Source organism: Anabrus simplex, chromosome 2 (assembly GCF_040414725.1).
Source record: "Anabrus simplex isolate iqAnaSimp1 chromosome 2, ASM4041472v1, whole genome shotgun sequence".
NCBI lineage: Eukaryota > Metazoa > Arthropoda > Insecta > Orthoptera > Tettigoniidae > Anabrus > Anabrus simplex.
The window spans coordinates 1,204,294,872-1,204,319,530 of NC_090266.1; the positions used below are offsets into that span (position 1 = coordinate 1,204,294,872).

General features: G+C 41.5%; 1 protein-coding gene across 1 annotated transcript in view; it reads left to right on the top strand.

Moving 5' to 3' along the window:
- DCX-EMAP (Doublecortin-domain-containing echinoderm-microtubule-associated protein) overlaps nt 1–24,659 on the top strand; it is a 403,415-nt gene that overhangs the window by 39,482 nt on the left and 339,274 nt on the right. The window lies entirely within an intron of this gene.

Genomic DNA, 24,659 nt, shown 5'->3' on the forward strand with positions numbered 1-24,659 from the left:
AATACCTTTCAGTTAAAAAAAATGAAGGAAATCGACTTGATACAATGGCCGGACTGACTGGCTTTAGTTTTCATATTTTTTAAAAATATATAGTTTGCTCATTATTTGAGATCGGATTTCTTGGCGGAATTTTAGCGGATTTTAGTACTAATTAGCGGATCTTGAAAATATAAGTTGGCAACACTGCTTACGGCAGATAGTATGCGCCATGAATAAGTTATGTATCATGCCTGAACAACGCGCAATGATTCTGAAAGAAACATAGTCACCGTCTTCCAAGGGTGTCAGCTGATTTTAAACGAGAAAGAAGGAATAGGTCCATCATTTATAAACATACCGACCCATGCTTAAATGGTTAGCGTACTTCTCCTTGATCCTAGTGCGGCCTGGTTCGATTCCCCGCCAGGTCTGGGATTTTAACCTTCATTGGAGTAGCGGTTAGTGGCTTTTCACCCGAGCAGAATACCTAAATACTTTTCTCAATGTCAAGCACAAGTGAATCATCACCATCAGCACAACTAACTTCCAGTTCTATGGATCCCTCACCTACTTCTACTGATTCTTCCCAGAACACTCCACAACCTTCCACATCTAGTACGTCATCTGGTAAAATTACACCAAGAGAGTTGGCCGTGCGGTTAGGGGCGCGCAGCTGTGAGCTTGCATCCGGAAGATAGTGGGTTCGAGCCCCTCTGTCGGCAGCCCTGAAGATAGTTTTCCGCGGTTTCCCATTCTCACCCCAGACAAATGCTGGGGCTGTACCTTAATTAAGGCCACGGCCGCTTCCCTACCACTTCTAGGCCCTCCCTACCCCATTGTCCACATAAGACCTATCTGTGTCGGCGCGACGTAAAACAATTTGTAAGAAAAAGAAGATAAAATTACACCAACAAAAATTCTCCAAAAGATAAGCCCGACACCAGAACTGCCCAAATCAACGTCAGTAAGACGAAAGCACTACCCAAAGCACTTACTGGCGGATGCTGCAAACATTGAAGAGACGCGCTGAAAGCAATATAAAAATGTAATTAAGGAGGGAAAGCCGAAAGAAAAGGGGAAAGCTAGCTCCTGTGTCGTTTCACGAGACAGGGCACTACTCTGCAACCATCTCTGCAATTGGAAAGTGTCCCATAAATTCAGAAACAAATGATTGCTGTGAATGTAGGGAAAATTATTAAACCACAAAAATAAGATGACTGTATTCGATGTATGAGTTGCAACCAGTGGCTCCACGAATCTTGCTCTACATATAACGTCAGGTTTACATATTGTGGCAGGAAAATTGCCAGAAAAGAAAGTGCTAAGAAATAATCTGTGTAAATTTGTATCTTGTAAGAGAATAAACATCAGCTTTAGATTCAAGAATCTTCCAGAGATAAATTAGTTTTCACAAGATAATTATCATAGCGTTATCATCACCTGTATGAAGCATGTTTACAAAAGAAACTAAATTACTGATGATGACGACGATGATGATGATGATGATGATGATGATTGTTGTTGTTGTTGTTGAAAACCCCCACGCAAGCTGAACAAGCATACAAAAATGAGATATTACAATACAGTCATTAAACCAGAATGTGTTTATAGATCAGATACGCTAATTCTGAACAGGAAAGCAGACATTGAAAATACTTAGAAAAATGAACGCAAAATCATAAGAAAAATTCTAAGCCCGAATCTCACCAACAGAGGTAGACAGGAAATAAAACAATACACAAATATTCGCAGTGACATTAGAAAACGCAGGCTAAGATTCTATGGTCATATTAAAAGAACTAATCCAGACAGACTTACCAAACAAACAGTCGAATTCTATGAAAATAGGAGTAAGGCTAATGAAATGGATTGTCGAAATTAAAACCGATAGGAATTACACTAGCAGACGTCCAAAACAGGGAAATATTCAGATTCAAAACTCATACGTGGCAAGATGACCAAGAGAAAAAACCAAAGAAGAAGACTGGAACAACCTGGTCTGAAGATACAAAGGAAGCTCGCAGTAAAAGAACGAGAAAAATATGGGCACAGAGGAATAATAATAATAATAATAATAATAATAATAATAATAATAATAATAATAATAATAATAATAATAATAATAATAATAATAATAAATGTACGCCTCTGTGGTGTAGGCCTACTGGTTAGTGTGATTAGTGGCCACCCCCGGAGGGCCGGCTTCGATTGCCGGCTTAGCCATCAAATTTGAAAAGTGGTACGAGGGCTGGAACGGGGTCCACTCAGCCTCGCGTGGTCAACTGAGTATAGGAGGGTTCGATTCCCTCCTCAGCCATCCTCCAAGTGGTTTTCTGTGGTTTCCCACTTCTCCTCCAGGCAAATGCCGGGATGGTACCTAACTTAAGGCCACGGCCACTTCCCTCCTTCTTCCTTGTCTATCCCATCCGATCTTCCCGTCCCCCCCACAAGGTCCCTGTTCAGCATAGCAGGTGGGGCCGCCTGGGCGAGGTACTGGCTCTTCTTCCCGGTTGTATTCCCCGACCCAAAGTCTCACGCTCCAGGACACTGCCCTTAAGGCGGTAAGGTGGGATCCCTCGCTGAGTCCGAGGGAAAACTCAACCCTGGACGGTAAACAGATTAAGAAAGAATAAGAATAAAAATAAGAATAAGAATAAGAATAAGAATAAGAATAAGAATAAGAATAAGAATAAGATCGAGTAGAGGAAGTACAAGCCACATTCCTTTCACAGCGGGAACCCGAAACACGAAAGCGAATACTGCTCAATTCTGGTCATTAATGCAGACTCAACATTGCATATTATTTCCTGCGGCTGTCCTCAGGAATATATTTTCCTACTGAGAATTAAAATGTTTACACAAAGTAGGAGATTCCGTTTGATTTATATCCATGGGTTGAAACGTAGCCATGACTCACGCAGTGCCAACCTCCACTCATAGACGTCTTACAACTGACGTGGTGAGAGAACGGAATTTCCGAGCTCTAAGGACGAAGAGCTATGGGCACAGTCTTTTTGCAAAACGAGTGCGAAAGCCACGAATTTTTTTAGAACCCTCTATGAGTGCTTGTCATTCAAGGCGAGTAATGGTGACGCGGGTAACAGTTTCTTCTTTTTTTACATTTTGCTTTACGTCGCACCGACACAGATAGGTCTTACGGCGACGATGGAATAGGAGAGTGCTGGGGGTGGAAAGGAAGGGGCCGTGTCCTTAAATTAAGGTACAGCCCTGGTGTGAAAACGGTAACCCACGGAAAACTATCTTCAGGGCTGCCGATGGTGGAGTTAGAACCCATTATCTCCCGGCTGAAAACTCACAGCTGCGCTACCCTAACCGCACAGCCAAGTCGCCCGGTCGCGTGTAACAGCGTATCTTGTTCACTAGTGCTACTTAGTATGACGGTTTTCATTTTATCATGAAGACATTTCAGACATTTGAATGTACCCTCTCCGAAATACAAGCTTACCGTTACATAACCCGTACCATGTAGCCAGCTCCCTCAGTTATGATCGTTATTATGAAGTTTATGCACCAGGTCACATTTGTCACGTATTTCGCAAGAATAGCTGTTAAGAACACGGACGCAGTTACCAACACTTGTTTCCATTGTCCTACTCACCTGCTAACAAGCAGACTTCCTACTCATACAGGAAGACTCCTTACTCTTATCATGCATCCTCATTAAAATGCATAAAACGGCAAACCTTGCGCCGCTAATAAATAGTGGCACAGTTAGGATTAAAACACCAGCAAGGCCTGAACATTCCACGTCGAGTGCAGACTGTTGCCTGCTGTTTTCATAGGCATACAGCCGATGGTGGCAGTCTCATGGATCTACTTCTGTACTGTCTGAACTCCTGTCATACATCCATAATTCTTCATTATAGACCTGTTATGCCTTTCAGCATTCAGTCTACAAGCGTCTTTGAATTTACTAATCGCCACCACAATCCTCTATTTGTAAATAGTTCTATGGCATTGATTAGTTCTGTACCTCTTATTTTTAAATCGTTAGAAACTAAGTCTAAACATCATCGTCTTGTTCTCATTCTACTCTTCTTACCCTCCATAACAGAGTCCATTATTATCCTAGGTAACCTATCCTCCTCCATTCGTCTCACATGACCCCCACCACCGAAGTCTTTTTACGCGTACAGCTCCATCCATCGAGATCATTCCTAATAATAATATTATTTGCGTTACGTCCCACTAACACCTTTTACGATTTTCGGAGACACCGAGGTCACGGAATTTAGGAGTTCTCTTACCGATACTAGGCTGACGTATTCGAGCACCTTCAAACACCACCGGACTGAGCCAGGATCAAACCTGCCAAATTGGGGTCAGAAGGCCAGCGCCTCAACCGTCTGAGCCAGTCAGCCCGGCAGAGTTCATTCCTAACTTAGCTTTCTTCTCCTCATTCCGAGTACCCTCCTGCCATTGATCCCACTTGTTTGTACCGGCAATTATTCTCGCTACTTTCATGTCTGTTACTTCTAATTTATGAATAAGATATGCTGAGTCCACCCAGCTTTCACTCCCGTAAAGTTGATCTCAAAATAGACCGATGTAAAGATAGTTTCGTCTGGGAGATAACTTCATTCTTACGCAATACTGTTGATCGCATCTGCGAGATCACTGCATTAGATTTGCTGCACCTTGATTCAATTTCACTTACTATAGGCTACTACCATCCTGATCGCACCCACCCTTCCAAAATCTCAGTGAACACCTTGCCTTGTATACTGATTAATGAGATTCTTCGAGAGTTGTTGCAATCCTTCCCCTTCCCTCCCTTATAGACAGGTGCAATTACTGCTTTTGTCCAATCAGTAGGTACCTTACTAACACTCCATGCTAATCTATGAAGCCATTTCATCCCTGCCTTCCCACTATAGGTATTTCACAATCTCAGGTATAATTTCATCTACAGTATTCCTGCTGCTTTATTACAATGGAGTTTATTTACCATCTTTTCCACTACCTCAAGCGTAATCTTACCAAAATCATTGTCCTCTTCCCCATAAGCTCGGTTGTTCACGACGTCACCAGGAAGATTTCCTTTCACGTTGATAAGAATTTTCAAAATATTCCTTCCACCTATCCAATGATTCCCTGGGATCTATTATGAGTTCGCCTGATGTACCTTTTTCCCTCCCTTTCTAAAATTCTTTATTACTGTCCAGAAAGGCTTCCCTGCTGCTTGATCTAGCCTGTCCAGGTTATAACCAAACTCTTCCCACGGCTTCATCTTGTATTCAACAACTATTTGTTTCGCTCTGTTTCTTTCGTCTATATTCAATTCTTCGTCTGCATTAGTCCCGGTTTCGAGCCATTTCTGATACGCCTTCTTTTTACGTTTACAAGCTGCTCTCACTTCATCATTCCACCAAGATTTTGCTTTTTTCCATATTTATTATTATTTATTTATTATAATTCCTCGCGGTGTAGAGTGCGCGGGTTCGATTCCTGGCCGGGTTAGGGATTTCTACCCAGATCTGATGGCTGGTTCGAGGTCCACTCAGCCTACGTGATTACTACTGAGGAGCTATCTGACGGTGAGATGGTGGCCCCGGCCTAGAAATCCAAGAATAACGGCCAAGAAGATTCGTCATGCTGACCGCACGACACCTCATAATCTGCAGGCCTGCGGGCTGAGCAGCAGTCACTTAGTAGGCCATGGCCCTTCGGGAATGTTGTGCCATGGGGTTTGGTTTGGTTTGGTTTGGTTTTACTGATGTCATTCCACGCCAGATCTCCGCTGACAGCTCGGAACATACCGCTTAGTCGAGCAGCTCATCTCCTTACTCCCAAGTCTTTCAGCCCTAAGTTTGCAACATTTTCATAACATTACTCCTTTGTCGGAAACCACCCAGAACAAATCGTGTAGCTTTTCTTTGATCTTTTCCAGTTCTCTAAGCAAGGAATCCTGGTTAGGGCTCCCATACACTCATAAAGGTATGAATAGATCTATAACTTTTATTTATTTAACATATTTAAATTTCTGTGCCATGTCCACCAACTGCGAACATCGCTGTCGTGAAAATGTTCCTCAGTTGTCATTGTAAAGACTCAACTGTCGATGATGATATCACCAACCAAACCTAATTTGTGTTTTTTAGAGAACATGCGACGATATATAACACTTTGGCATGCGAAGATGATTTTCATGTAAAGAGAGTGGTATCTAATTAGCTTCTCCTGCTAACACTTTGGCTGTGAGTTGTTTGAAAACCCGTCAGCTAACGCAGCTAGTTACTGTAACTGTGATTCGGGATTTCAGTTCCAATAATAGGCCTTACCTCAGGCACAGCCAAACACATGCTTTTGAGAATGATACGCTGCGCACACTTAAACATTGAATAAATTTGTAAATGGTCGAACCTCTGCCTTTAGATACCAACAGACGTGATGCAATAATAAAATAAAACTTGATTTCAAAGGACCAAAGATCTCTCCAAATTGAGCAGTGACTGTGTAATCTGCTTTGTGAAATGACATCGTTTAGAAAGCAGTTACCCTGAAATGAAGGTCTGCACCGTCATTGAAATTGCCTCCATATTTCAATATTTTACGGGGATCCAGTAACGAAGTGAAATTATGTACATAACACAAGCTGCTTAATATGGGGAAACGTCCATGGATTTTACAGATTTTACAGAAAATCAGTAGTATAAAAGAAAATGGAAGAAAACTGTTAGGATTTTCCTATAAAACCCCAGTCTGTCCAGTGCCTTTGAAATCATATGCAAATCTAAACCTTCCCCTGGATGACTATACTTTAAATATGAAGTTTGGTCGATATTTAACAACCTACCTCTATGAAACAAGTGGACCATACAGAACCTAGGGGTAGAAGAAACGGACAGGCGTGAAAGCTAAAACCGGTGATGTGGTCTTCAGTTTACCTAAACTGGATAAATATCTGAAAAACTGGCAAAACAAATGAAATTACAGATAGTGTACTCCCTACAACATTATTTATATAAATAGGCATTGGCAAATTTATACGTGCAGATTTAAGATTTACTGCTTTAAATGGTTCGCCATATCGACATAGAGATTCCGCCATCAGACACCTCTTTTAGTGCTCTACAAGGTTGCTCCTATGACATTTTCTCGTATCTCCTTTATGTATTTGTTAGATTGAATTAGAAACATTGAATAGGGTAAAATTTAGGTACTGTTTTCACATATTATTTCCTGGATACTTCTGTGGCAGATGTAATCATAAAATTTGGCTAACATATGATCACTGGACGTGTCAAGGTGCGTACTGAATTCGATGATTCTATCATTCCTATATGTGTGTCTAACGATGAGATATACTGTAGCCTACGTACAAAAAGTACAAAAGTAACTTAAAATTGAGAAATGCAGCTCTATCTAACTTACAAGAGATCGAAATACTACATAGGATCAAACTTGTAGATCTCTCCAAATTGAACAGCAATTGTGCTATCTGTTTTGTGATACGAATTACCGTTTAGCCACAATTAACCCGAAACGAAAGTTCGCACCGTCATTGAAATTGCCTCCATATTATGATATTTTCCTAGGCCAAAAAGTTATACATTTGAACAGCTTGGCATTATTCCTCAAAGGAAAGAGTGTCCAAGTTTCGGGATTAGCACTCGCATACATATGGAGTAATTAAGGAAGAATAATACCGTTTAAAATGTTGAAAAAAATAGAAAATAGTATTATAAGTGGGTACAGACAGATAGGAAAAATATGTAAATACCAATGTATTAGAAAATGAAATATCTCTCTCTCTCTAAATTGTGATGATATGAGTTACGGATATAAGAGGGCGGTAACAGAGGAGAAATTTAGGCGCAGGGTTCCTTAGGTAAACAGATAACGAGATAGCTTATTGTGTTATTACTTAAGCATAAAGAGGCAAGGCAGAGGCAAGAAATTAAAGGGGAAAACAGAAGTAGAGGAGAAATTCAGTAAAAATTATAGCAAATGCCAGAAAACACTTTACGGTGTGAAATAATGGGCTACACTCCACAGTACTATTCAAATAATATTAACAGCCACCTTAATGCTATTCCAAGATGATTGTAATCTACAACGGTATTCCACAGATATCCCGCAGAATGGCACCTTCTACGCAAGGAACAACCACGAGTTCAGTAGAATGTTGACGAAAATTGTATTATGTTATTTCCCTGCTGGCAATCATCCCCAGACGTTGCCATGGAAACCGGCAGGATCGTTATCGATCTGGTGGTCACTGAATGCAGAGGATGAAAACCGCAGAAAGTAGTAATTTTCTCCTTCAAGTGCAGAGTAAGCGAAATGATGCTCATAACAATAATTATTTAAAATGAAGGGACATTTCACATATAGTCCACGGATGTTACAGAAAATCAATAATATAAGAGAAAATGGAAGAAAGCTGTTGTGATTTCCCTGTAAACCCACAGTCTATTCGGTGATTTTTAAATCATATGCATCATATCATATGATGTCTGGTTGAGATCTATGTACCATTTTTCCATGATGGTGAAAAACGTTTTGTACCTTTAAAGGTGGTAAGATATGGTAAAGGCCCACTGTATTATAACAGAGAAGTATAGAGACTAAGTAGGGGGTGCAGGTTGTAAAGAAATAGAGTAGGAAATGGGTGTGGAAGTAAGGAGAAATTGAAGGAACTTACTAGGAAATTGAATCAAGCAAAAGAAGTCAGCTAAGGATAACATAATGGCAAGCATAACTGGAGTGTAAAATTGAAGGGTATGTATATGTAGGCTACATTATGTATTTTATGTACATGTACTTTAAGGCAGAAACAGGTTCAACGAAGGACTTTCCAGGAATTATTGCTGAACAAGGGGAGGGTGTATGCGAGGATCTTCAAAAGAGAGAAGTATTCAGTCAGCAATATGTAAAGATAATTGGTTACTAGGACAGTATCCAGATAGATGAGGTGACTATTACTAAAGAAGTATTAAAATGTACCTATGACAACAATGACAATTACAATAAGGTACAAAATTTGAAAACTAGAAAAGCAGCTGGACTTGATAAGATTTCTTGGGATATACTAAAAACTATGGCTTAGGAAATAGTACCATGTCTGAAGAACTTATTTGATTATGGTTTGCATGAAGGAGCTAGACCAAATGAATGGAGAGTTGCTACAGTAGCCCCTGCGTATAAAGGAAAGGTGATAGACATAAAGCTGAAAATTACAGGCCAGTCAGTTTGACATGCATTGCATGTACACCTTGGGAAAGCATTCTTTCTGATTATGTTAAATGTGTTTGCGAAATTAATAACAGGTTCGAAAGAAGGCAGTTCGGGCTGGCTTTTCTCTCGGACTCAGCGAGGGATCCCACCTCCATCGCCTCAAAGGCAGTGTCCTGGAGCGTGAGACTTTGGGTCGGGGATACAACTCGGAAGGATGACCAGTACCTCGCCCAGGCGGCCTCACCTGCTATGCTGAACAGGGGCCTTGCGGGAGGGATCGGAAGATAGGAAGGGATAGACAAGGCAAAGGGAAGGAAGCGGCCGTGGCCTTAAGTTAGGTACCATCCCGGCATTTGCCTGGAGGAGAAGTGGGAAACCGCCGACAACCACTTCCAGGATGGCTGAGGTGGGAATCGAACCCACCTCTACTCAGTTGACCTCCCGAGGCTGAGTGGACCCCATTCCAGCCCTCGAACCACTTTTCAAATTTCGTGACAGAGCCGGGAATCGAACCCGGGCCTCCGGGGGTGGCAGCTAATCACACTAACCACTACACCACAGAGACGAACTTTCTTAACTACGGAGTAGAAATCTACCCACAATTATTGGCATCACGAACACACTTGTCCGAGGGCACATTCGAATCGGCAGCCTAGCGCGAGCTCAGTTACAAAACTTAGGCCGGCTTCCTTGTTGTTAGTATAATAATAATAATAATAATAATAATAATAATAATAATAATAATAATAATAATAATAATAATAATAGTAATATGTTTTTAAATTTTAATGTTATTGGCTTTACGTCCCACCAACTACTTTTGCGGTTTTCGGAGACGCCGAGGTGGCGAAATTCAGTCCTGCAGGAGTGCCAGTAAATCTACTGACACGAGGCTGACGTATCTGAGCACCTTCAAATATCACCAGACTTTTTTTTTTGCTAGTTGTTTTACGTCGCACCGACACAGATAGGTCTTACGGCGACGATGGGACAGGAAAGGGCTAGGAGTGGGAAGGAAGCGGCCGTGGCCTTAATTAAGGTACAGCCCCAGCATTTGCCTGGTGTGAAAATGGGAAACCACGGAAAACCATTTTCAGGGCTGTCGACAGTGGGGTTTGAACCTACTATCTCCCAAATACTGGATACTGGCCGCACTTAAGCGACTGCAGCTATCGAGCTCGGTATATCACCAGACTGAACAAGAATCGAACCTGCCAAGCTGGGGTCAGAAGGCCAGCGCCTCAACCATCTGAGCCACTCAGCCCGGCTGTTAGTAAAAGAATCGGTCTGATCGAGCTACGTATATGCCGCTGTAGCTCGTACCATTTTTTAATTTTAAATTTTGCTTTACATCGCACAGACACAGATTTTATGGTGACGGTGGAATAGGAGTGTGAAGGAAGAGGCCGTGGTCCCACTTAAGCTACAGTCCCAGGATTTGCCTGGTGTGAAAATGGGAAACCAGGGAAGACCATATTGAGGGCTGCCGACATTGGGGTTCGAACCCACTATCTCCCGAATGCAAGCTCACAGCTACGCGTCCCTAATCGCAAGGCCAACTCGCTCGGCGTAGCACATACCGATCATTGAGAAGCTCCATCTGACCAGTCGGGTGACCGGCGGGTCAACGTGATCACATACTCAGCCGGATTGCTTGACAGTTCCATTGCCTTTCATATCCGACAGCTCCTCAGGTCTCAGGAGTCGCTGAGTCAGCCGGGAATGGAAACCGGGGCATGCGTGTAAGAGTCAGACTCGCTACCCTTACATACGGAGCTGGATGGATGTGTCACATATTTCATAAGTTCATATAGAGATACATTCCACATGTAATTACCACAAGTGGACTATTGTCATTCAGGTCCAAAAATAAGCTCCCTGCTCTAGTTGGCCACTGATGACTGCATGTTTTGTAGCAAGACGGGCAACATTAGCATAATACATCCGAGATAGAGAACATGCAAGGCCGCCGCGCTAGGGCTACTACCTCGCACCAAACAATGAGGTCACAGAGGTATGGCGCAACTCGCCAACATGCAAGTGGACTGGTCTAGGAGAAGGAGGCCAGCCGATACGTAAACAGTCTGCTTCAGCTCCGTCTCAGGGGACAGTCGTATTTTTAATGATGTCAACATATTTGAAAACATCCACTGCTATATCTTCATACGAATAAGAATTTTAGTTGTTTGTGTTAAAGGGATTGCTTCAGATTTTTATGCATTTATAATCTATCAACCAGGAGTACGATCTGCTAGTAAATGAATACATGAATAAATAATAGAATCCGTGGTGTAGTGGTTAGCGTGATTAGCTGCCACCACCGAAGGCCCGGGTTCAACTCTTGGCTCTGCTACGAAATTTCAAAATTGATACGAGGGCTGGAACGGAGTCCACTTAGCCTCGGGAGGTCAACTGAGCAGAGGTGGAATCTCAGCCATACTCGAAGTGGTTTTCCGTGGTTTCCCACGTCCCCTCCAGGCAAATGCCGAGAGGAGAACTTACGGCCACGGCCGCTCCGTCCCTCTGCCTTGTCTACCCTTTCCAATCTTCCCATCCACCTCACAAGGCCCCTGCTCAGTATAGCAGGTGAGGCAACCTGGGCGAGGTACTAGTCCTCCTTCCCACTTCTATACTCCGACCCAAAGTCTCACGTTCCAGGACACTGCTCTTGAGGCGATAGAGGTGGGATCCCTCGCTGATTCTGAGGGAAAAAGCAACCCTGAAGGGTAAACAGATTAAGAAAGAAAGAATAAATAATAAGTACCGGTACATCAATACATACATTTTCTGATGACAGGACCTCAAGTTCGCATTTTTGTTAAAAAGTATAACGCTGTGTTGGGGGTGGGGGTGGGGGGGGGGGTGATTAACTTAGCTGCTGGCTTCCTACTCAGAAGGCCGAGGCTCGATTCCCGGTCGATCCTGGGTCAAGATTTTCATCTCAAGAATCACGTGACGTCAGGAAGGGCATCTGGTCATAATATCCTGGCCGAAACCAAAATGAGCCTGGGTGTCTCCAGAGACCCCATAAATAACAAGGATAACCTGAAGAACGTGTTTTGCCCAACTCCTTGGCTGAATGGTCAGCGTACTGCCTTTCGGTTCAGAAGGTCCCGGATTCGATTCCCGGCCGGGTCGCAAATTTCAACCGTTTCTGATTAATTCTTCTGGCTCGGGGATTTGTATCTGTCCCAACTCTCTCTTATCTTCATATTCAGACAACACACCACACTACCAATCACCACAGAAACACGCAATAGAGATTACATCCTCCCGTATAGGGTTGGCATCAGGAAGGACATCCGGCCATAAAACAGGGCCAAATCCACATGTGAGATGTAGTTCGCACCCACGATCCCACAGGTGTGGGAAAAGTTGTAGAAGAAGAAGAATTGTCTAGATGACATAAACTAGATGTCAGAACTCCTCTACTCAAAGTATGGGACTGCCATGAAAACGTGATCGCGCCATCCAGGAGGACATGGATTCGCTTGACCGTCAAGAACTTTAGAAAGACGACTTTCAGTTGTAGGAAGGCACATACCGCTAGGTTCTCTCAGGCTACAGCTGGGGACAAACTACTTTGTCACTTACAATGAGAAGTCACAGCTTTTCGGTCACTGGTTTCGTTCAAACTTTGGGAAGATGATCTGCGTCAAAAACGAAACAAATGCGTGTCCGAAGGTATGTGCTATTTATTGACCCTTTTTTAACGATAAAATTGCCATTTAAATTGATGGGAGCCTTCATACCTATGGCTTCCTCTTGTTAGAGCTGGGGTTGCTCTATGCCCTAGTTTATATCAGTAACAGACTAGTATTTTACTAGCCGGTCCGCTCAACTGAACGAGCAGCTCTTCCGTCTTCAAGTTTATGTCCCTGTATCTTGGAAATATTTGTAACTAGAGCTATGAAATTCTCCCTTTTGGCTCTTGTTTTGAGTTCACTAAAATAAAGTTTGGCGAAATTTAACCAATATTGTAAGTAGGATTAAGTTTGGTCTTTCCTTTTTACTGCAAGTAATGTGTAAGGAGAAGGTTATTATGTACAGTAAGTGGTCTAATTTAACTAAGGACAGTAAGTAGCACTATGACGTCACCTGACTCCACTCAACCATCTCGCAGTTATTTTTGCTCCGAATTTTCTGTTTCTCTTTTCTTTAACAAGATTAACAATATTCGGATGCAATGACTGGAAAATATTTAATTAAAGACTGCATGTTAGATTGTGAGCTGACAATGAACTTCTTGATTCGGACTTTGTAAACTTCCTGAGTGAAAAATATCCTTGCTTACGTACGGTCGATGCATAACATTTGAACAGCTGGTGCATATAATCTTCGGAATGCCTTGAACTGTTGCCTGACGTCACACGAAATGAGGGGTTTAGGGGAGAGAGGGGCAGTGGGACGCGTCGGGTAATGGGACGCACCCCTCTAAATCCCCACCCATGGTAGCAAGAATTCTGTAATCTGCTTCAATCTAATGGGGAGTCACCATAACATTGATGCGAACAGAATGTCAGCCTGAGCTGCGTATGTTTCTTTTGCTGTGCAGAAATATTCGTTTTGTTACATTATCTTACATCAGAAGAGTTGAATTTATATTAAGGTACGTACTAAACTATCCACTTTTTTCCCGAAAGTCTTCAGTTTTCTTAATGTGAAATGCGATATCTTGTGACACACACGTAAAATAAATTTCGTGTGACTATTTTTAGCCGAGTGCAGCCCTTGTAAGGCAGACCCTCCGATGAGGGTGGGCGGCATCTGCCATGTGTAGGTAACTGCGTGTTATCGTGGTGGAGGGTAGTGTTATGTGTGGTGTGAGAGTTGCTGGTATGTTGGGGACAGCACAAACACCCAGCCCCCGGGCCACTGGAATTAACCATTGAAGGTTAAAATCTCCGACCCGGCCGGGAATCGAACCCGGGACCCTCTGAACCGAAGGCCAGTATGCTGACCATTCAGCCAACGAGTCGGACGACACACACGTGATTTCCATTTTTCATTCATCGGTTAAAAAATGGCAGGACAGAAGGTGCGAAGATGTCTAGAGAGGTAATCGTACGCGGTCTGAGTCTCATTTCCCCTTCAGTGCGTACAATTCTGTTCTCACGTTCTTCAGTTGGCTAGGCTATTTTACGACATGACGATGATTAAACTACGTCGTGTTGTCTATGAATTTGCGGTCAGGAACAATCTTTCTAACAATTTTAACAACACTACTAAATTAGGTGGCCGGCAATGACTGGCCGCAAGGTTTCTTGACAAGAAACCCAGAACTCAGTCTGCGGAAACACGAAGCAACTAGCGTAAGCAGAATTTCATCATTTAATAAAGCAGAAGTTGACAGACTTTATCATAATCTCTTGACTGTCAGTGAAAAACGTATGTTTCCTCCGTCACGTGTTTATAACGTTGACGAAACCAGCATTTCGACCGTCCAGAGGCCACCAATAATTGCCCGCAAAAGTCAAAAGCAAGTAAGGACAAATACCAGCTTAGAACGAGGACGAAATATTACTGTATGTTTCGCCATGAATCCTACGGGTAATTATATACCACCCATGTTTATATTGTACATCCTGGAGTGAGAATGTCCACTGCAATAACACGTGGGGCCCTCCACGAAGCATTTACGTGTAATCCAAATCAGGATGGATGCATGAGGACTTGTTCCTGACGTGGTTCAAGCATTTCGCTGCACAGGCAATCATCAGTGAAGAATCCAACTCTTCTTTTCGAGTCACACATCACTTTCCTCCTTTAATTTCTTCAAGGAAACCCGAATTGTTGTATCAATTCCTCTGCTATCCCCATCAGAGCATTAACATTTTGTGCGAAAACACAAAGGTCTAGGCCTAAGCAGCACTCTGAAATTTTGACAGCCACACCCAGAAAGCTATTATAGACATTAGATAAGATGGAAAAAAAAAAGAAAGAAACGATTATACATATTGTCAAGAAGGCTCGAGTTGCAAATTCACGACCATGAAGAAGACAAAGAAGGTACTTTTCCAAGACAACAACAGTTCGTCAGATGAAATATGTGATGATCAACTTTGTCAAGATGATGATAATGATGATTACACGGAAGAAGTGGTGTCTGGGTTGCCAGGGAGGAACAACACGAACGATGTTTGTCTCTTCTGTGGTGAAAGAAGTGCATGCGTGCCTTTGCCCCACATGGGTGGGTAATGGTACGCAAAACCAAATTCTGTATTTTGACAGAAGACTCGGGAACTTTACTACTTGTGTATTTGTATTCCACACTCCGTATTCCTAACCATATTTGCTATCATACTGAAGTACTGTAGAAATTTTGGATCCAACATAGTACCTTATACTGTGCCCGTCCTAGTCAGTCATCGAACACGAGACACCCCAGGGGTGCTCAGTTCGGTGGCTGTAGGCTTATAAAATAGATGAATGTGGCAGGATTATCATAGGGTTCATCAAATGAGTGCGTTCCAAGTAGAAAACAAATATGACACTTTTATTCAATTTAAAGCAGTATTGGCCATCCTGAAATCTATGATTATGATTATGATCGTTACGTTAAGGAATTTTATCCGGCTCTTGATGTAACAAACCTAGGCACACACAAATGGGATGGTACACGGCAGTTGTTTCCCTGATATTCTAACAGAGTATTTACATTGTAAAAATTTTTTTTATCGTCTTCAAAGTTATTAAGTTATTTGTTTAAAGTTGAATTTAAAAATTTTCATTCAGAAAAATGAGGTCTGGGCCAAGCCTTCATCGATAATCTGGAAAAAATGCAGTAATTGTAAGAACGAATTTAATAAAAAATAACCAAGATTCAAAAAGTTAACACTTATGACAAAATAATAAAATTTACAGTCGTTATCTTAACGATAAAATGAAAAGTTGAATTTGCCTTGGTTTTCTCTAAGTTAATCCGAGACGTCGGATATACCTGTTCACGTCATCTCACATCTCCTTTCGTGAGAATTTGTATTGAACGTTAAGTATTTGACCACTGATTAAACTAAATAAAACGCCTCTCGGGCTTGCAAACGTAAATAAATGGAGATAATACCATCCATGTGGAGATCCTGTCCACTATCAATCGATAATATCAGTGTCACATGTTTCAGAATAGAACACATAAAAAATAACCCTCTAAATACTAATAAATCACTACTTCTACAGCTAACTACGGAAATTGGTAAGAAGACTGTGAGTACTAAGAAGAAAATATCTACACTATGTACATGTCGACGAGTGTCGATCAACCGTTTTACTCTCCTATTAACAAATTTATTGAGTTATAGCAAGATTGAGTTATCACATGAGAGTAAAATTACATCGACGAATGAGCTGGTATAATCATGAATCAGACATTATTTAGATATTTCGTCGAAGACTTGTTCTTTAGACCTAAGGCCTTCTCGAACATTCATCTGTACCTTGAGATTGAAATTACTGGATTACTTGAGAAAATTTGGGATATTCCCACGAATTAAAAGTACATCGATAAACATGGACTTTCATTTTCTTCATCTGAAGACACTAATATTAGGCTACACTACATTTATCGCGAATAATCCATAAACATGTGAAAAGCTCAGTATCGCGAAGATTCATACCACTTATTCCATATACTCTATACGTACAATATACCACAATGACGACTTTAACTTGTCGCATCTTAATCTCAAATATGTAGCCGTGAAATATCAGGACCTACCATCGTCCTACAAATACATAATATCCGCTTAAAAGTGTCTCGATGATTAATTACATCCAATTTATTATCACGTGCTTCCAATGCACATGTCCACATTAAATTCGCACATAGAATTCGGACTCAATATCCCGATGACACGTTGTCTCAGACACGAGGTACAAGTAGAAGTTCAAAATACAAGGAAAATATAGAAAATACGGACGAAATATCCTGCCATTAAATCCATCAAACATAAACTAATTCATATTCGTGACGAAATTTACTCAATAAGCAAAGATGGTGTCGATAACACATGGATAACTCTGTCAGAACCTTCACTGTCAAATTCATGGCCACATGGTCATTAAATAATCACATGTGTCAGTTTTATGACGTATTCGAGCAAATAAACTGCCATAAAAAGTGTCAAATAGCTTACTAAGAGAAAAGAAAGGATAGAACAAAACTACATAGAACAGATATAAATGAGACGTAATCGACTTAACTTAAAGATGAATCTTCATGTCTGGAAGTCTGGGTTCTCAATCAGCCATGCCAGGAAGAAAGAATCTGCATCCCGGCGCCGCCAACGATGGTCAAAGGTTTAGAACCTCATGGTGAAGCACTGGTAATCCATGATGTGAGATTCCGTCCTCTTCTGGAATTTATTCACGTCCACGTCTTCCGCGTCCACTCGTAAGACAGCTGAAACTTACACAAAATGTTTTAGAGTAGGCTCCAAGCACACACGTAACAGTATTTTGGAAATGACACGTACTTTAAGGGATTTATGTCTGCACATCCGACGTCTGATCACAGCACTGTTCTAAATTATATCCACTTTTCAGACGTGTAGAGCACAGGAGTGAAGCGACGTTCCACGCCGAGCGACTGAAGGTGATAATCCAAGACACGCCAGAGGGTGTGTGAGAACGAGTATTCGTATCACATGACTTAAATGTCATGTCTGGTGCACACGCACGGAAGTAAAGTCAATTGAGGGGCTAAATTCTTCTACTGTACGAATCTACAACTTCATCACCATCTTAGCCACAAGGTCGTGCAAATTATTCCAAAATTTCAGTTTTTAATTTATATCCTCCAAATGTGCTATTCTTTTATCCAGTTTATTTTACTTTAGTCCTTGAGCCTTCCGTAATTATGCACGTCGCCACCAAAGATATTACAAGTATTTCATTCATATCATTCCTCGCAGTTACGAGTGACACGCGCTGGCCTCCTTCTTCCAGTCACCAACCTTCATTTTTTTTATTTTTATTCCGTTAGCCAGTCGGCCGCTCTCTGCACAAAAAAACTCGTTCTCGCCCCTGCCAAGGTCGCGCGCACCCCCATCTCGCCGACAAGCAGACACAAGCCGCACCAACACCTGTTCTCTCATTTGTGGCCTCACGGTCACATCCACCTCTTACTGGGACAAAAATTTTTAAGCAAGGTTAAAAATTTTTACCATCGTGCTCATTCCTTAAAATGTGGTCCGTATGCTGCCTACTTTACTGTTTAATTTTCCATGGTATTTATAATTTCAGGCATCTGTCAGTTGTCTGAACGGTAGTCATTCTGCACGGCACAAACTGGTATTTCTTCGATAGCCGACCTGGGTCTTTTCTTTTTTTTCTTTCTTCACTCTTCTGCTTTACGGTAGAGTCTTAGGTTCGAGGCATTGAATATAAATGTTCATAGGAGAGTAATGGTTTGATATCTTCACATTTGAGTCTTTCTTCTGGCGCCCTGATTTTCAGGTTGATATTGTGGTGCTGAGGGATTTAATCTATCATCATGAGGTGAATTCCGGTGTCGCTGGAACTGTGGGCTCTCGGCTCCCATCACATCTGGATCGGTGTCTTGATTATGAATGGCGTCCTTCCATTTTGAGCCTTTTTCAGTTTCCTTCCTTAATTCTTCAATGTACCTCATGCTTTCTCGATGACGGTTCTCCATTTCATCTCTGAAATTCCGGTAGTTACGATCTGAAGAATATCTAGGTCTATCATAAGGCCTATTCCGTCTATAGTCCTGTGGTCGGTCCCGTGTCCTGTAATTTCCCCTTCTTCGGACGTTCTTCGGATCTTCCATCCTGTCCTCTCTGGGTCTCATTCTTCTCTCTTCCCATCGACGATCGTACGCTCTGGGATAGTTTTTGTACTCTTTAGGTCCACTCTGATTTCCGTTTTCAGGCATTGGAGGCGAATTCCGGTTTTTCGGAGAGTCTATTACGTTGACCTGATAAGTATTGCTCCTTTGAGTTTTCGGTACTGTTGAGACATTCATGGTGTGGTCGAGCTGTCTGAGAATAGTCTCAGCCTGCACGGCGGTCTGAACATTAGCAGCAATGAGTAAGCGCTGTACTTCCACAGGAAACTGCTTTGTTATCGCCTGGACCAACTCATTTTCAGATGGTGGAGTGTCGAGGTCTTTCATTCGTCGTACTTGATTACAGAAGTAATTAGCGTACTGCGTTTGCCCATCTGTGGAGTATTTTCGTGAATACAAATCCAACCGTAGTGCTTGTTGCAGATCCGCACCCCAGTATCTCTGTAGGAATAAGCGCTTGAAACCTTCATAGTCTTCAAACGTATAACGGAAAGCATGGTACCAGTTGAGCACGTCTCCCTCTAAAAATTTCTCCGCTGTTCGCAGATGTTTTTCAGTAGGGATCTTCTGTTCACGAATATATTCATCAAGGTCCCTAATGAAATTTTTAGGCGTGACCCCGTTTAAGTTGTTGAATTTTCTAGGCCTGTCCTCGCTCATTCGGATAAAATTAATGATTTGAGGTACGCTTTGTGCCGGTGTAGTACTGGGATTTACTGTGGGTTGTTCAACGTGGGTAATATCCTGAGACGATTCAGCTATGGGCGATATTCCTTCTGTTACAGTAGATTTAGCCTGTACGACCTCTTCGACATTACTCTGTCGGTCCATTAATGATGTCACTAAGACCCTAGTGCTCCTATCCTGCAACTTCAAGAATCCTACTTCTTTTTCTAATTTTTGGAGGGCGTCCATATTTTCCTCCATCTTCTGTTTCCCGGACTTGACATCTCCGGCAAGATTAATAATTTGTTCGAGTATTTCCGACTTGTCTTTGTCAATCATGCTCTTGATATCATCGAACTGGAGTGAAATATCTTGTATCTCCATTTGGTTGACTGAGATACTATCCTTTACGGAACGGAGATCATCGTCGACCTTCTCTTTTATTTTCTTTAAGTCTTCTGCGACCTCTCCTCTAAGATTTTTCACTTGTTCTGACATCTCTTCTTGTGCCGTAGAAATCTCTACCTTTATAACATCTATCTCCTTCCTCACTGATTCAATGTTATTTCTGACTAGGACTACGTCACTCTGAAGAGCGGTGACCTTCCCGGTGATAACCTTATTATCCTCTTTAATCTGGCTCGTCAAAGTAACAACTTGTTCCAGGGTTTTTTTCTGATTTTCCCTGCACTCTAACACGATATTGTCAATCCGACAACTAGTTTCCTCCAGTTTTGCATATAGTTCGTCACGACCCTTTTTCGCCTCTTCCTGTATCGCAGCACCCATAATGTTCATTTTTTGACTCAACCGTTCATTACTATCTTCCTGAATTTTCCTATTCTCTTCCTGTATTTTTCTGAATTCCTCCTTATTCTCGTCTTGTGCTCTCCTATTCTCTTCCTGTGCTCTCCTATTCTCTTCCTGTGCTCTCCTACTCTCTTCCTGTATTTTCCTAAATTCCTCTTTATTCTCCTCCTGTGCTCTCCTATTCTCTTCCTGTGCTCCCCTACTCTCTACTGTCAGAGTCTCTAATAACCTCCTAATCTCCTCGAGATCCATTCTATTATTCAGAAAGTGACCTGTGTCAGCAAACGCCGAAATGCAGAAACTTTCCCCCCAGACATGTTGATTGTGATAAGGCAAATTCAAGTTTCACGAAGAAAATTCCTAACCCTCATTTTTCCATGTGAAACACATAATCTTAAGTAAAATACTCTGAAAATTCCGCGTACTCTGTTAGAATTCTACCTAACTGGGATGGCATTAAATCTGAAATGAACCTGCCGAACCGTGAATAATTAATAATTTGAGCAAGTCAATTTAAACCACGTGGAGAAGCAATTAATCAAGTTCCACGATGGATTAAGCCACATTTTTAAGCCACAAATCGAGCCCCACGGATGGGAAAAGCCACTAAGATGTGCCCGTCCTAGTCAGTCATCGAACACGAGACACCCCAGGGGTGCTCAGTTCGGTGGCTGTAGGCTTATAAAATAGATGAATGTGGCAGGATTATCATAGGGTTCATCAAATGAGTGCGTTCCAAGTAGAAAACAAATATGACACTTTTATTCAATTTAAAGCAGTATTGGCCATCCTGAAATCTATGATTATGATTATGATCGTTACGTTAAGGAATTTTATCCGGCTCTTGATGTAACAAACCTAGGCACACACAAATGGGATGGTACACGGCAGTTGTTTCCCTGATATTCTAACAGAGTATTTACATTGTAAAAATTTTTTTTATCGTCTTCAAAGTTATTAAGTTATTTGTTTAAAGTTGAATTTAAAAATTTTCATTCAGAAAAATGAGGTCTGGGCCAAGCCTTCATCGATAATCTGGAAAAAATGCAGTAATTGTAAGAACGAATTTAATAAAAAATAACCAAGATTCAAAAAGTTAACACTTATGACAAAATAATAAAATTTACAGTCGTTATCTTAACGATAAAATGAAAAGTTGAATTTGCCTTGGTTTTCTCTAAGTTAATCCGAGACGTCGGATATACCTGTTCACGTCATCTCACATCTCCTTTCGTGAGAATTTGTATTGAACGTTAAGTATTTGACCACTGATTAAACTAAATAAAACGCCTCTCGGGCTTGCAAACGTAAATAAATGGAGATAATACCATCCATGTGGAGATCCTGTCCACTATCAATCGATAATATCAGTGTCACATGTTTCAGAATAGAACACATAAAAAATAACCCTCTAAATACTAATAAATCACTACTTCTACAGCTAACTACGGAAATTGGTAAGAAGACTGTGAGTACTAAGAAGAAAATATCTACACTATGTACATGTCGACGAGTGTCGATCAACCGTTTTACTCTCCTATTAACAAATTTATTGAGTTATAGCAAGATTGAGTTATCACATGAGAGTAAAATTACATCGACGAATGAGCTGGTATAATCATGAATCAGACATTATTTAGATATTTCGTCGAAGACTTGTTCTTTAGACCTAAGGCCTTCTCGAACATTCATCTGTACCTTGAGATTGAAATTACTGGATTACTTGAGAAAATTTGGGATATTCCCACGAATTAAAAGTACATCGATAAACATGGACTTTCATTTTCTTCATCTGAAGACACTAATATTAGGCTACACTACATTTATCGCGAATAATCCATAAACATGTGAAAAGCTCAGTATCGCGAAGATTCATACCACTTATTCCATATACTCTATACGTACAATATACCACAATGACGACTTTAACTTGTCGCATCTTAATCTCAAATATGTAGCCGTGAAATATCAGGACCTACCATCGTCCTACAAATACATAATATCCGCTTAAAAGTGTCTCGATGATTAATTACATCCAATTTATTATCACGTGCTTCCAATGCACATGTCCACATTAAATTCGCACATAGAATTCGGACTCAATATCCCGATGACACGTTGTCTCAGACACGAGGTACAAGTAGAAGTTCAAAATACAAGGAAAATATAGAAAATACGGACGAAATATCCTGCCATTAAATCCATCAAACATAAACTAATTCATATTCGTGACGAAATTTACTCAATAAGCAAAGATGGTGTCGATAACACATGGATAACTCTGTCAGAACCTTCACTGTCAAATTCATGGCCACATGGTCATTAAATAATCACATGTGTCAGTTTTATGACGTATTCGAGCAAATAAACTGCCATAAAAAGTGTCAAATAGCTTACTAAGAGAAAAGAAAGGATAGAACAAAACTACATAGAACAGATATAAATGAGACGTAATCGACTTAACTTAAAGATGAATCTTCATGTCTGGAAGTCTGGGTTCTCAATCAGCCATGCCAGGAAGAAAGAATCTGCATCCCGGCGCCGCCAACGATGGTCAAAGGTTTAGAACCTCATGGTGAAGCACTGGTAATCCATGATGTGAGATTCCGTCCTCTTCTGGAATTTATTCACGTCCACGTCTTCCGCGTCCACTCGTAAGACAGCTGAAACTTACACAAAATGTTTTAGAGTAGGCTCCAAGCACACACGTAACAGTATTTTGGAAATGACACGTACTTTAAGGGATTTATGTCTGCACATCCGACGTCTGATCACAGCACTGTTCTAAATTATATCCACTTTTCAGACGTGTAGAGCACAGGAGTGAAGCGACGTTCCACGCCGAGCGACTGAAGGTGATAATCCAAGACACGCCAGAGGGTGTGTGAGAACGAGTATTCGTATCACATGACTTAAATGTCATGTCTGGTGCACACGCACGGAAGTAAAGTCAATTGAGGGGCTAAATTCTTCTACTGTACGAATCTACAACTTCATCACCATCTTAGCCACAAGGTCGTGCAAATTATTCCAAAATTTCAGTTTTTAATTTATATCCTCCAAATGTGCTATTCTTTTATCCAGTTTATTTTACTTTAGTCCTTGAGCCTTCCGTAATTATGCACGTCGCCACCAAAGATATTACAAGTATTTCATTCATATCATTCCTCGCAGTTACGAGTGACACGCGCTGGCCTCCTTCTTCCAGTCACCAACCTTCATTTTTTTTATTTTTATTCCGTTAGCCAGTCGGCCGCTCTCTGCACAAAAAAACTCGTTCTCGCCCCTGCCAAGGTCGCGCGCACCCCCATCTCGCCGACAAGCAGACACAAGCCGCACCAACACCTGTTCTCTCATTTGTGGCCTCACGGTCACAATACAGGTGTTTTGCCTTAGATGCGTGCAATTGCCCCTCTCTCCCCTACACTTCGTTCACAAACGTCATAACTCATTGAACTGTCCGGCGCTGGTCTAATTCAAAGAATTTCCGGTAAACGAGTGTTTTCAATAGTTCTGTACGTCAAGAGTGGAATAATTTTAATTTAGTGAAGGTAAGATGAAAGAATGACGTGAACGAATTTAATAAAATAATACAATAATTTAGTCAGGAAAATCTTACGTTATTTTGTCGAATGGAATTGACCATAGGCAATACATTGTAAAAATGAAATGGCGTATGGATTTTGGTGCCGGGAGTGTCTGAGGACAAGTTCGGCTCGCCAGATGCAGGTCTTTTGATTTGACACCCGTAGGCGACCTGAGCGTCGTGATGAGGATGAAATAATGATGAAGACGACACATACACCCAGCCCCCGTGCCAGTGCAATTAACCAATTGTGGTTAATATTCCCGACCCTGCCGGGAATCGAACCCGGGACCCCTGTGACCAAAGGCCAGCACACTAACCATTTTTGCCATATAGCCGGACAGTGCACTGTGAATGTGTTCAGTAAACTAAGTGAACATAATCCAGGTTTAGTCGTTTATTCAGTTCTTTGCACTGTTGTCGTATGCGACGCGTAGCACTGTACGTCCGAACACGAGATGTTGACGGGGTGGTGGTCGGTACTGCACGCTCAGCAAATCACAACTCTTTCTTTGGCGGAGGCGTAGATATAGGCCTACCATGTTTACATCAGAATTAAACTCCCGTGAAGATACAGTAATTGTATCAGCTAAGCCGAGGGATGAGTGGAAC